This window comes from Peromyscus leucopus, chromosome 1 (genome assembly GCF_004664715.2).
Source record: "Peromyscus leucopus breed LL Stock chromosome 1, UCI_PerLeu_2.1, whole genome shotgun sequence".
In the NCBI taxonomy this organism is placed as follows: Eukaryota; Metazoa; Chordata; class Mammalia; order Rodentia; family Cricetidae; genus Peromyscus; species Peromyscus leucopus.
Window position 1 is genome coordinate 176532292 of NC_051063.1, and position 12022 is coordinate 176544313.

General features: G+C 43.7%; 1 protein-coding gene across 2 annotated transcripts in view; it reads right to left on the reverse strand.

The window, feature by feature from the left end:
* Positions 1-11715, reverse strand: part of Znf541 (zinc finger protein 541) — a 41474-nt gene extending 29759 nt beyond the window's left edge. For both annotated transcript variants that reach the window (XM_037202064.1, XM_037202063.1), the window contains exon 1: positions 10566-11715. The gene's annotated coding sequence lies outside the window, so the exon portion shown is untranslated. The remainder of the gene's footprint in view (positions 1-10565) is intronic.
* Positions 11716-12022: the final 307 nt, after the last annotated feature.

Genomic DNA, 12022 nt, shown 5'->3' on the forward strand with positions numbered 1-12022 from the left:
AACCAAACTGATAAGCTCCAAGTTCATGAAGACACCCTGCTTTAAAAACTAAGGTGAAGAAGGCCTAGGGATATGGCTTAGTGGATAAAGTGCTCACTGTACAAGCCTAAGAACCTGAGTGTAGATCCCCATCACCCAATACAAAGATGGGCTAGTGGCCTGCTTGTAATCCCAGTGTTCAGAGGCAGAGATGGGGAACCGCTGGGGCAACTGCTGACTAGACTAGCCCAATCAGCGAGCTCCAATCCAATGGCTCAAGTGAGAGTGCCCTGCCTCAGCAAAGAAAATGCAGAGTGAATGAGGAAGATAGTTAATGTCCACCTCTAGTCTCCACAGCACTTACACATGCACAAGTGACAGCACACATGTGCACTCACACACACGTACACAAAATAGATAATATAGGTGATTAAAAAAAAAAAAAAAAAGGGCCGGGCGGTGGTGGCACACTCTTTCTTTTTCTTTTTCTTTTTTTTTTTTTTTTGGTTTTTCGAGACAGGGTTTCTCTGTGTAGCTTTGTGCCTTTCCTGGAACTCACTCTGTAAACTAGGCTGGCCTTGAACTCACAGAGATCTGCCTGCCTCTGCCTCCCGAGTGCTGGGATTAAAGGCGTGCGCCACCAATCCTAACACTCCGGAGGCAGAGGCAGGAGGATCTCTGTAAGTTCGAGGCCAGCCTAGTTTACAGAGTGAGTTCCAGGAAAGGCACAAAGCTACACAGAGAAACCCTGTCTCGAAAAACCAAAAAAAGGACCAGCAAGATGGCTCAGCAGGAAAGGTACTTGCTATCAAGCCTGAAAACCTGAGTTAAGTCTTTGGCACCCACGTGGTAAAAGGAGAGAATCAGCTCCCACAAACTGTCCTGTGACCTCCATACATGCACACATGTATGCATACACACACACACACACACACACACACACACACACACACACTAAATATAATAAAAAAATTAAGGTAAAGGGCGATTGAGGATAATGCCGTATGTCAACCTTGGGCCTCTACATGAACACACACACACTTGAACACATACACACATATATACACACATATACACAGCACCACATGGTTCAGGTGTGTACACAGCACCATGTGGAAACTAAAAGGGAGGTGAGATACCTCCGGATTCTCAGAGCTTTCTGGGTTTCTGAAAAGCAGAGTGAGAGTGCACCTATAATCAAAAGGGATCTTTCTACCATTGCTGAGCAGCTTCTACAGAGCAGGGCTACCAGCGGTGGAGAAAAGGACCCAACCAGTAAAAATGAGCTCATTAGTGAGCTCAATCACTGGGCAAGCTTTAGTGAAACATTTCACTATTAGAATAAGAATTTGTACCATATCAAGCTGGTGAAAGAATACGCTGGCTGTACTTTCAGGAGGGGAGGCTAAAATCTTTTTAGATTATAGATTAGCCTATGGAAAAATGTCCAAATTAAATCAACAGTGAAGAGGAAGATGGAATAGGAATCTCACACAACTTAAGTAAAACACAGCTCTCTGAACAGATGAAGATAGGTCTCTTCTGTATAGCAGAATATAATCAATATTTATAAGTATAATTCAGCTATTATTTGGCTTTAAAGGGCTTATTGGGAAATGTTATCATTTTTACTATTTTCTACAGAGAAAATATTTTCCAGTTTCAAATAACCCTGGACTCTTGAATTATAACCTGTTTTTAATGTTCAAGCTATCTGTGTATTATTTCTCTTGCAGTTGTACATAAAATGTTTTTACATTAAAAAATGACAAATACTATAGAACTGTATTACATGAAATGTATAGAATATACAAATTCACAGAGGCAGAAAGATTAGACATTATCTCAAGATGGAGAAGAAAGGAATATAGAGCAATGATTTCCTAAGTACAGAATTTCTGTTTTGTGTGATGGAAAAAGCCCCCAAACAGACAGTAGTACCAGGACATAATATAATGAATGTAATAAATCAATACAATTAATGTAATTAATGAATATCATAAATATAGTTATTGAATAAATACTGCGAATGTAATCAATGAATACCACAAATGCAATTAATATCATGAGTGTAATTAATGAATATCATGAGTGTAATTAATATCTTTAATGTAATTCATGCCACTGAATTGTGAACTTAAAAATGGTTACAATTGCAAATATTATGTTCATTTAAAAAAATAAGGTAGAATGTAATCACCATACATTATTTGTGTGTATGACATTGAAGACAGCGATATTCTAAAATAGAAAGTGGTGATGTCATAGGCCTATGAGGATGCTGGACTAAAGTCTATCAAATTGTGCAAAGAGGCAAATTGTATACTATGTGAATTACTTGTCAATAAAGATTTTATAAAACGTAAATAAAAAAAAAACCCGCCGGGCGGTGGTGGCGCACGCCTTTAATCCCAGCCTCGTCTACAGAGCGAGATCCAGAAAAGGCGCAAAGCTACACAGAGAAACCCTGTTTCAAAAAAAAAAAAAAAATCACTCATATTGAGGACTGGAGAGATGGCTCAGTGGTTAGGAGCACTGACTGCTCTTCCAGAGGACCCAGGTACAATTCCTAGCATCCACATGGCAGCTGGGATTTGTAATTATAATTGTAATAAAAATAAAGAAATAATTTAAAAAATCATTCCTGTTTAGCACTTTCTCTGAGCTAGGTTTGGAACCAAGGGCTTTCTGAGCATTTAACTCACCACTTAGAGCAATCTACAAGTAATTCTGTTATCACTCCTATGGAACAGTTCAAAGAATTAAAGGATTAACCCAGAGTCACTAGAGAACAGGTGGGAAAGCCAGACCAGAAAACTAGGTATATATTTTAGGTCTTGCATTCTTCTTTTTTCTTTTTTGGTCTTGGTTTTTTTGAGACAGGTTTTCTCTGTAGCTTTTGGAGCCTGTCTTGGAACTCATTCTGTAGATCAACCAGCTTGGCCTCAAAAACCCTGAGATCCACCTGCCTCTGCCTCCCTAGTGCTGGGATTAAAAGCATGCTCCACCACTGTCCCACTGCATTCTTAAAAACAAAACAAAACAAAAAACCAACCACCACAGTACTCCAATTAAACTGGAAGGTGCAAAGCCAGACAGTAGCACATGACTGTAATGCCAGCACTTAGGAGGCCGAGGCAGAGGACTCACAGCAAGGTCAAGGTGGGTTTGGTCCGCACAGAGAATTCTAGGCCAAAGAATAACACCAATAACCTCAGCAGACCTATAAGGTATCCAGGGTTGGGGCATGGGGCAGGATGGCATTTGCTTTTCAACATATTCCTGAGTCCAGAACAATCAGCTTTCTCTGAACCGCAGGCAGGGTAAAACCCAAGGCCCAGGCTCCACACTGGCCATTTGCAGGCAGTAGAGCACATCTGATTCATTCTGTCAACAAATAAATCCAACAGGTATTTTAGCACATTCTAAACTTGGAATTTGAGGCTAGTCCTTGGGGGCAGGACTGGTAATCCCCTATGATGTGGATCTATTCCCAGGGGCCCAAATACTCAAACAACGGTTTTTTGTTTTTTGTTTTTTTGTTTTTTTTTTTAATGAGTGGTCCTGGTGGTGGTATTGGTTATTGAATGGAGGGCCTTTTACATGCTAGACAAGTGCTTTATCACTAGCTACAGGTCCTGCTTTCTAAGAAATTTGAGACCTTGAACTTGCTATGTAGTGGAAGCTGGCCTGGAACTCCTAATCTTCCTGCCTCCAGCTCCCAAGTGCCATGAATGAGGCAACCCATGTGGCTTCTAAGAATCTTGTAATTTTCTGTTTTTACTCTGAAGACAATCTAAAAGAAAAAAGCCCCAGGAATACCTGGATCACTGAATGACCCCTTAGAAGGAAGCACTATGGAGGCAGTCTTTTTTTCTTTGCCAGAAAGCACTACTTTGACTGTTGCGGGCTAAAGAGAGGAAGTTGCAGGTAGATTCAGCTAACTGAGGTCCAAGTGATATAATGACCTCTTCTGGCCTCCACAGGCACCATTACACACATGTGCACATATGTACATGCACAAAGATACATTTTTTTGTTGTTGCTGTTTTTTGTTTTCGAGACAAGGTTTCTCTATGTAGCCCTGGCTATTCTGGAACTCACTCTGTAGACCAGACTGCCACAAACTCAGAGATCCACCTGCCTCTGCCTCCTGAGTTCTAGGATTAAAGGCATACACCACCATTGCTCTGCCAAGATAAATCTTTTAAAAAATGAGAAAAGGGGTTAGAGAATTGAGACACCACAGGGTCTTGGCTAAAGCCAAAAAGGGCCAGCAAGACAGTCGGCAAGGGAACTCTTTCCAGGAACATTAAAGATACAGTGAGATAGCCATCCTCTCGTTAAATTAATGTTTGCAATCTTATTAAACTGGCTGGGCTGCCTTGTTTGCATTTCATTTGCAAATTAATTTTAGCTTTATAGCTGCATAAGGGCTGTGAGCTTTAGAACCTTGTGCCTTGTTTATCATCATGGATGCCTTGTTGAATAGTTTAGAAAACAATTTAATTCAACACTGGGGATCCAAAGCAACGCTATTATTTTTTCTTTTAAAAAGGCCCATCACAAGCGGAGGAGAGGGCTCAGTCGGTAAAGTGCTTGTTGTGCATGCATGACAGCCTGAGTGTGGATCCTTGAAATGAACATAAAATGATGGGCACAGTGGCATGTGCCTGTAACCCTGTGACTGACAGGGTCCCTAAATTTCATTAGCCAGCCAGTTCTGGGAGAGATCCTGTCTCAAAAAATAAAGGTGGAGAACAACTGAAAAGAGACATATCTTGCCATATCATGCAACATAACACACACATTTATATTAAGAAATACAACACAAGAACTGAATGGTATTGTAAAATAAAATAAAAAGAAAAAAAGTATAACAGTGATATAAATATAAAAAGTAATTTCATACAAAAAAAGAAAGAAATACAACACACACAAAAATAAAGGCCAATCAAGCCAAACATGGTGGTGGTTCATATCATAGCTTGATATGAGACAGTGCTCTCAAGAGAGCATAAAAGATTACTGTGAGCTTAAGGCTAACCAGTGTGACACAGTAAGAACCTATCTCAAAATAAACAAACACATAATTATAATAAAATAAAGTTGAGCATGAGAGCAGATGTTTACAATCCCAGCACTTAGGTAGAAGGATCAGGAGTTCAAGGCCAGCCTCAATTACTATATAGCAAGGCAATATAAAACCTAGTCTCAAACCATATACTAATAGATGAATAAATAGGGCCTATTATAAACTATAGATCCATTTTCTCTGGCCTATACAATGTTTCTGCTTATTGGATTCATCAGCAACATTTTTTTTTAAATGAAGAGATTTTTATTTTCAGGCACAGTGGCACTTGTCTGTCATCCCAGTACTTGGGTGAAAAGGTCATAAGAAGATCAAGGCTAGTCTGAGCAACATAGTGAGATTCAGCCTCAAAAATCAAGGACTGGTGCCGGGCGGTGGTGGCGCACGCCTTTAATCCCAGCACTCGGGAGGCAGAGGCAGGTGGATCTCTGTGAGTTCGAGGCCAGCCTGGTCTCCAAAGAGAGTTCCAGGAAAGGCGCAAAGCTACACAGAGAAACCCTGTCTCGAAAAACCAAAAAAAAAAAAAAAAAAAAAATCAAGGACTGGCGAGAGATCTCAGTGGTAAACCATTGTGTAGATGCTCAGCCCTTGTTCTATCACAGCACAATTAGAGAGGATTTCCTGACATATACAGATTTCTATCATCTCTTGTAAACTATCAGATTTAATATTTCCTGACAGTGAACAACAAAACAGAGCCAGAGATAACTATCATCTCTAGCCAGGGCTCACAGCCTCCTCTGCCCATAGTCTCTACTTGTCTCCCTGGCAGGCCCTTGTAATAATCATCCTCATGATAACAGCATGGACATTATTGAGGTTTTACCACATGCCAAGTACTGCTGAGATCACTCACATGCCATTTTTAGTTCCCTCGACCCCTCTCTGAGGCATGTGCTACATTATTAACCTTGTCATGGGTGACATAAAGAAAACCCAGATAAATAACTCATTCTAATTCAGTGTTAGAATCCTGCCCTGAGCAGTCTGATCTGGAAGCCTTCACACTTAAGCACTCTACTACACTATTATCCCACACATGACATTGGACTCCTGCCTTGCACTCTGTAACTACATTGTGAACCGGAATAATCAAGGAAGACCTTCTCTTCTAGCCATATGTTTTTAACCAGAGGACTGACTCTTTTCCTATGATCACTTATTTAAAGACTGGATTTTGTCTTGTGTAGTAGTGGCACATGGCTATATTTCTAGCACATGGGAAACTAAGGCAGAGAATTGAGAGTCTGAGGCTGTTATGGACTGCATAGCAAAGCTCTGTCGTAAGAAAATAATGAGCCGGGTGGTGGTGGTGGTGGTGGTGGTGGTGGTGGTGGTGGTGGTGGTGGTGGTGGTGGTGGTGGTGGTGGTGGTGGTGCAGCACACCTTTAATCCCAGCACTCAGGAGGCAGAGGCAGGCGGATCTTTGTGAGTTCGAGGCCAGCCTGGTCTACAGAGCGAGATCCAGAAAAGGCGCAAAGCTACACAGAGAAACCCTGTCTCTAAAAAACCAAAAGAAAACAAACAAACAAAAAAAAAAAAAAAAAAAAAAAACGAGACACAGAGGAATCTGAAGGACACTCACAAAGAAAATCTCTGGCATTGACTCAACTAAAGGAGGAAAGGAGACATGGAAGTTCCTTCCTTCCCACAAGCTGTCCTAGCAAAGAATGCAAGAAAGCACTGACATCTAGAATAGCAATCAGGGTACGGTGGCATACACCTCAGTTCCAGCCACTGGGGTCGGGGTGGAGGCAGGACTACCAGGAGTTCAAGGTCATCCTCACGAGTACACCGTGAGTTCAAGCCTGGGACCCTGTTTCAAAAAAGGGAAAGACACAAAATAAAAATCTAGAGCATTTTTTCTTTCTTTTAAAAAATATATAATTAATTTTATGTTCATTGGCATTGTGCCTGCATGTATGTCTGTGTGAGGTGTCAGAAGCTCTGGAACTGGAGTTACAGATAAGCGCGTGAGATGCTGTGCGGGTGCTGGGAATTGAATCCCAGGCTTCTGGAAGAGCAGCCATTGCTCTTAACTGATGGGCCATCTCTCCATCTCATCAGCCCTTTCAACTTTTTTTTTTTTTTCTCCAAAACAGGGTTTCTCTGTGTAGCCCTGGTTGTCCTGGATTTGTAGACCAGGCTGGCCTTGAACTCCGAGATCTGCCTGCTTCTGCCTCCCAAGTACTAGGACTAAAGGTGTGTGCCACCATGCCCAACTACATTTTTCTTAATAAGGTAAATGCAGGGTCTCCCAAGAATTTTTCAGGAAGTTCAGAGGTCAAAGCTATTTTTATTCTCAGTGAAGATACATGACACAGTATCTCAGCTGAGTGCATGATGGCTACACACGACCACAGAAACATGTCAATGGTATCCTTCGTACTAAATTTTCTATCATAGTTTTTAATTAAGATGTCATGTATATTCATAAGCAATGGCTTCATTGTTATTGTATTTTGCCATGAAGAATAGAATGTGGTGCCAGGCAGTGGTGGCACATGCCTTTAATCCCAGCACTTGGGAGGCAGAGGCAGGTGGATCTCTGTGAGTTCGAGGGCAGCCTGGACTACAGAGCGAGTTCCAGGAGAGGCACAAAGCTACACAGAGAAACCCTGTCTTGAAAAACAAAACAAAACAAAACAAGAATAGGATGTGGTATTTAGTGTTGTTTTGAAGCAGGGTCCTAGTGTGTAGCTGGTTCTCAGCCTAGTCAATAGGCTGGCCTTGCACCCACAGAGATTTGTCTACCTCTGCCTCTCTGATTGCTGGGAATAAAGGCAGCCACCACTATGCCCAGCCTGTTCTTATTTTTTTGTAACAGGGTCTTACTGTTTCCCAAGCTGATTTCAGACTCAAACAATCTCTAGCCTCTAGTGACAGAGGAATTATAGGCCTGGCCCACTGTACTCACTTGGATTTTTTGGCCTTAATGTATTTCTTGTCCTGCATACTTCATACAAACAAAACTTTCAGCAAGTCACATTTGACCATATTTAATACTAGCCTCCTGTGTGGCTGGGCTGCTCCACCAGGTCTAGCCACTATCTTAATTTTTCATTGCTGGGGATCAACTTAGTGCTTTGTGCACGGTACATGATTGCAAGACCATGGATTTGCAAATTTAAAGATTAATTCAGAAATGTTTGAGATAATATCTTCGACATATTTAATATCTCAGGAGGGTGAATGCAGATACCCAATGACTTAATTGAAATTCTAATAGAAAAATACTAGTCTACATATTTTACATAAAACCTCTCTGAGATCCTCAAGAATTAAAGGTTTTTATTTTTCTTGAATCAGGATCCCATTGTTTAGCCCCGGCTGACCTAACTCTCAATTCTCTTCCCTTAGCCTACTTAGTTGGGGATTATTGGTATGTGCTACCTTACCCAACTAACAGGTTACTGAAGACCAAAAGTTTAAGACCTAATATTCTAAAGAGAAAAGGTCCTCTAAGTGTGTTTACCCTGGTAAGTGTATTTCCTACAGGAAAAAAAAAACTCTAGGTCTGGTGGTGTAGCTCAGTGGCAGAGTGCTTGCTTAGCATGCTCAAGGTTCTGGGTTGGATTCCCAGCAAAACTAACAAAATTCGTAAGCCTAAAACTTCAAATATGGCAGTGGCTAAATATATTTTCTTTCCTATTTATTTATATTATTTGTTGTTTTTTGAGACAGGGACTCTCTACATAGTCCTGGCTGTTCTGGACCTATGTAGATCAAACTAGCCTTGAACTCAGAGATATGCCTGCCTCTGTCTCCAGTGCTAGGATTAAAGATGTGCACCATCACAACCAACTCAAATATATATATATGAGACAGGGTTTCTCTGTGTTGCTTTGCGCCTTTCCTGGAACTCGCTTTGGAGACCAGGCTGGCCTTGAACTCAGAGATCCGCCTGGCTCTGCCTCCCCAGTGCTGGGATTAAAGCCTCACATTGTCTTTCTTCTTCTTCTTCTTCTTCTTCTTCTTCTTCTTCTTCTTCTTCTTCTTCTTCTTCTTCTTCTTCTTCTTCTTCCTCTTCCTCCTCCTCCTCCTCCTCTTCCTCTTCCTCCTCCTCCTCCTCCTTCTTCTTTTTTTTTTTTTGAGACAGGACCTCACTCTGTAGTCCAGGTCAGCCTTGAACTCTCAGCAATCCTGCCTCAGCTTTCTGAGTGCTGAGATTATTGGTGTGATTAGTACTCTTAGTTGTTTTTTTTTTAAACTGTTTTCTTGAGACAGGGTTATATGTATCCCATTTGTATGCTTCAAATTCATAGAAGAGAATGGCCTTAAACTTCTGGTCCTCTGGCCTCCATCTCCCAAGTATTGGCAGGATAGGTGTGCACTACCACACTAGGTTTTATACAGTGCTGTGGATTACATCAGGGCTTCATCCACGATAGGCAAATACTCTCACAACTGAGCTACATCTCCTGCCCTGCCATTAAAAATAATAGTATGTTTTGCCCGCACATATGTCTTCGTACCACATTCGTTCAGTGCCTAGGAAGGCCAGAAGAGGGCACTGGACCCTCGGACTGGGTTAACGGATGGTTATGAGTCACCATGTGAGTGCTAGGAATTGACTTCAGATTCTTTGGAAAAGCAGCCAGTATTCTTAACCAATAAACCACCTCTCCAGTCCCTGCCCTGCCATTTGTAAACTATTAAGCTAATTGTTAGCATTAGTAATTTTTTTTTTTTGAGACAGGGTTTCTCTGTGCAGCTTTGCTCATTTCCTGGAACTCACTCTGTAGCCCAGGCTGGCCTCGAATTCACAGAGATCTGCCTGGCTCTGCCTCCTGGGATTAAAAGGGTGCGCCACCACCACCCGCTTAGCATTAGTAATTTAACTTTCACATAAAGACAGTTTATAAGCCTTATCTTAAAAAAAAAAAAAGTTCTCTTCTTGCAAATCCAGCCCAACATTTCTTTTTTTAAAGCTCTATTTGCATGAATGCTTGCATGACAGAAGAGGGCATCAGATTCTATGACAGATGGTTGTGAGCCACCATGTGGTTGGTAAGAATTGAACTCAGGACCTCTAGAAGGGCAGTCAATGCTCTTAACCACTGAGCCATCTCTCCAGTCCCCCTGGCCTGGCATTTCTGATTGGTTATCTGCACTAGCTGTCATCACTCAACGAGAGAACACAATTTGAATTGTTATAATCCCTCCTACTATGATCCCTCATTTGCTTGTCCCTGTAGGGATCTGAGTTGCTACCCTGAACCAGCAGAAAAGGTAAAAGTTTTTTTTTTTCAATGAACATCAACAATGAAAACATACTTCAATCTAATAAAAGTCTGCCTCAGAAGAGGTCAACCGGCCTGTGCCCCGAGATCTTTCAGTGACTCCCTTATGCTTATACTTATCCTTCTGCTGATTTTGCCAGCAACGTGTATGGTCTTCACACTGGTGTAGAGATGCTCAGAAATGCTGGAATCGTGATCCACACGACACAGCAGGTGTCTTTGAACAGGCGCAAAAGAAGGAAACTCACCCCAAAAGCAAGTGAGTGATTCTCCAGGAAACAGGAGGGCCTGACTTAGGCCCCACAGGAAAGGGGGTTCAGGTGGAATCGGACCTTCGCTATCTCCTCCTGGAAGGGTGAGGTGGTAATTTTTGAAAACTCATCCAATATCTTTTGCCCTGAAAACAGGTAGTGAAAAGGAAGGGGCAGTCAGAACTTGGACCCCCAAACAAGCAGGGAAACAGGTATGAAATTGAGAAGAAAGGCAATTTGGGGATGACGTGAAGCAATACTAAGCTGAAGAGATAAAGATGGAGGAAACTACTTTCTTTTTTAAAAAACAAAAACAAAACAAAACCTTATTTCTTCCCCACCACCCCAGCCAGGTAAGAGGAACCTAGAGGGTTTTGAGGGGGGGAAAAAATCTAATTGTGGCAGAATTGATGATGAAAAGGATTTTTGTCGGGAAAGTAAGAAGGGAGGTTTGGAGAAGCGAACACATTAGATGAAAAACTGGAAGAAATGAGTTGGTTTCTTGTAATTGGGAAAGTATTCCAAAAAGGGGGGTTGTAGTCTAGATATTATTATTATTATTATCCTATTTTTTGCTGAAAATTGGGGAGATCTTGGCTGAAAAAAAATAGTATTTTTGCTAGAAAAAGCACAAGGAGAGGCATGATCAAGGAAGAGAGTTTGTTGTTCCTGCTCGAAGACCCTCAAAAAGAGGTACATCCGGGGTCCCCCCAAACGGGACACCTGAGGAGGAAGGGGGCGGCCAGCAGAGGGGCCTGCGAATGCAAGGCCGCCGCGGTGCAGAAGGCACAGAGGTCGGGTAGGGCCCGCGGCGCGAGCTGGGGCGCTGCGAGGGGGCAGTTGGGGGCCCTGGCAGGGGCCGGGGAGAAAATAAAGGTGGGTGCAGTGGCCTGGGGGCACCCCAAGAGTCTCCTCCAAGGAGGACGGGGCTGCGGGGGTGCAGAAGGAGCGTGCGCGACGCGGAGCTGAGCGGCGTCCTTGGACAGGGGCCACAGAGGCCCGAGCTTGGGGGGAGGAAGACGAAGCCAAGGAGAGGGTGAAGAGGGGTCGAGGTGAGAGGAAAGCGCGGGCAGGCAGGGCTGGGGAGAGAGGGGAAAGGGGGCAAGGGCAGCAGCAACCGGGTTTTACCCGCCCCCGGGGGCTCGCGCGCCGGGCCTCGTGCCTCGCGCCTCGCGGGGCCTTCCCAGCGGCCGCCCGTCAGCCGCGAGGCGCCCGGACGACGCCCGGCGGCGCGCACGCGCACGCGCAGCCCGGTCCCGGCCCCCCCCCCCCCGGGGGCGCGTGCGCCTGCCGCGGTGTGTGTGGGCACGCGCGCGCGTGCATGCATGGCCCGGCGGCGGCGGCGTCGCGCGCGCGCGCGCGCGGCCCACGCGCGGCCCCGGGGCTCCTGGCGCGTGCCCCTGGGCCAGACTCCCCGAGGCTTAGAGGGAGGGGGCGTGGCCTCTGCGGGGCGG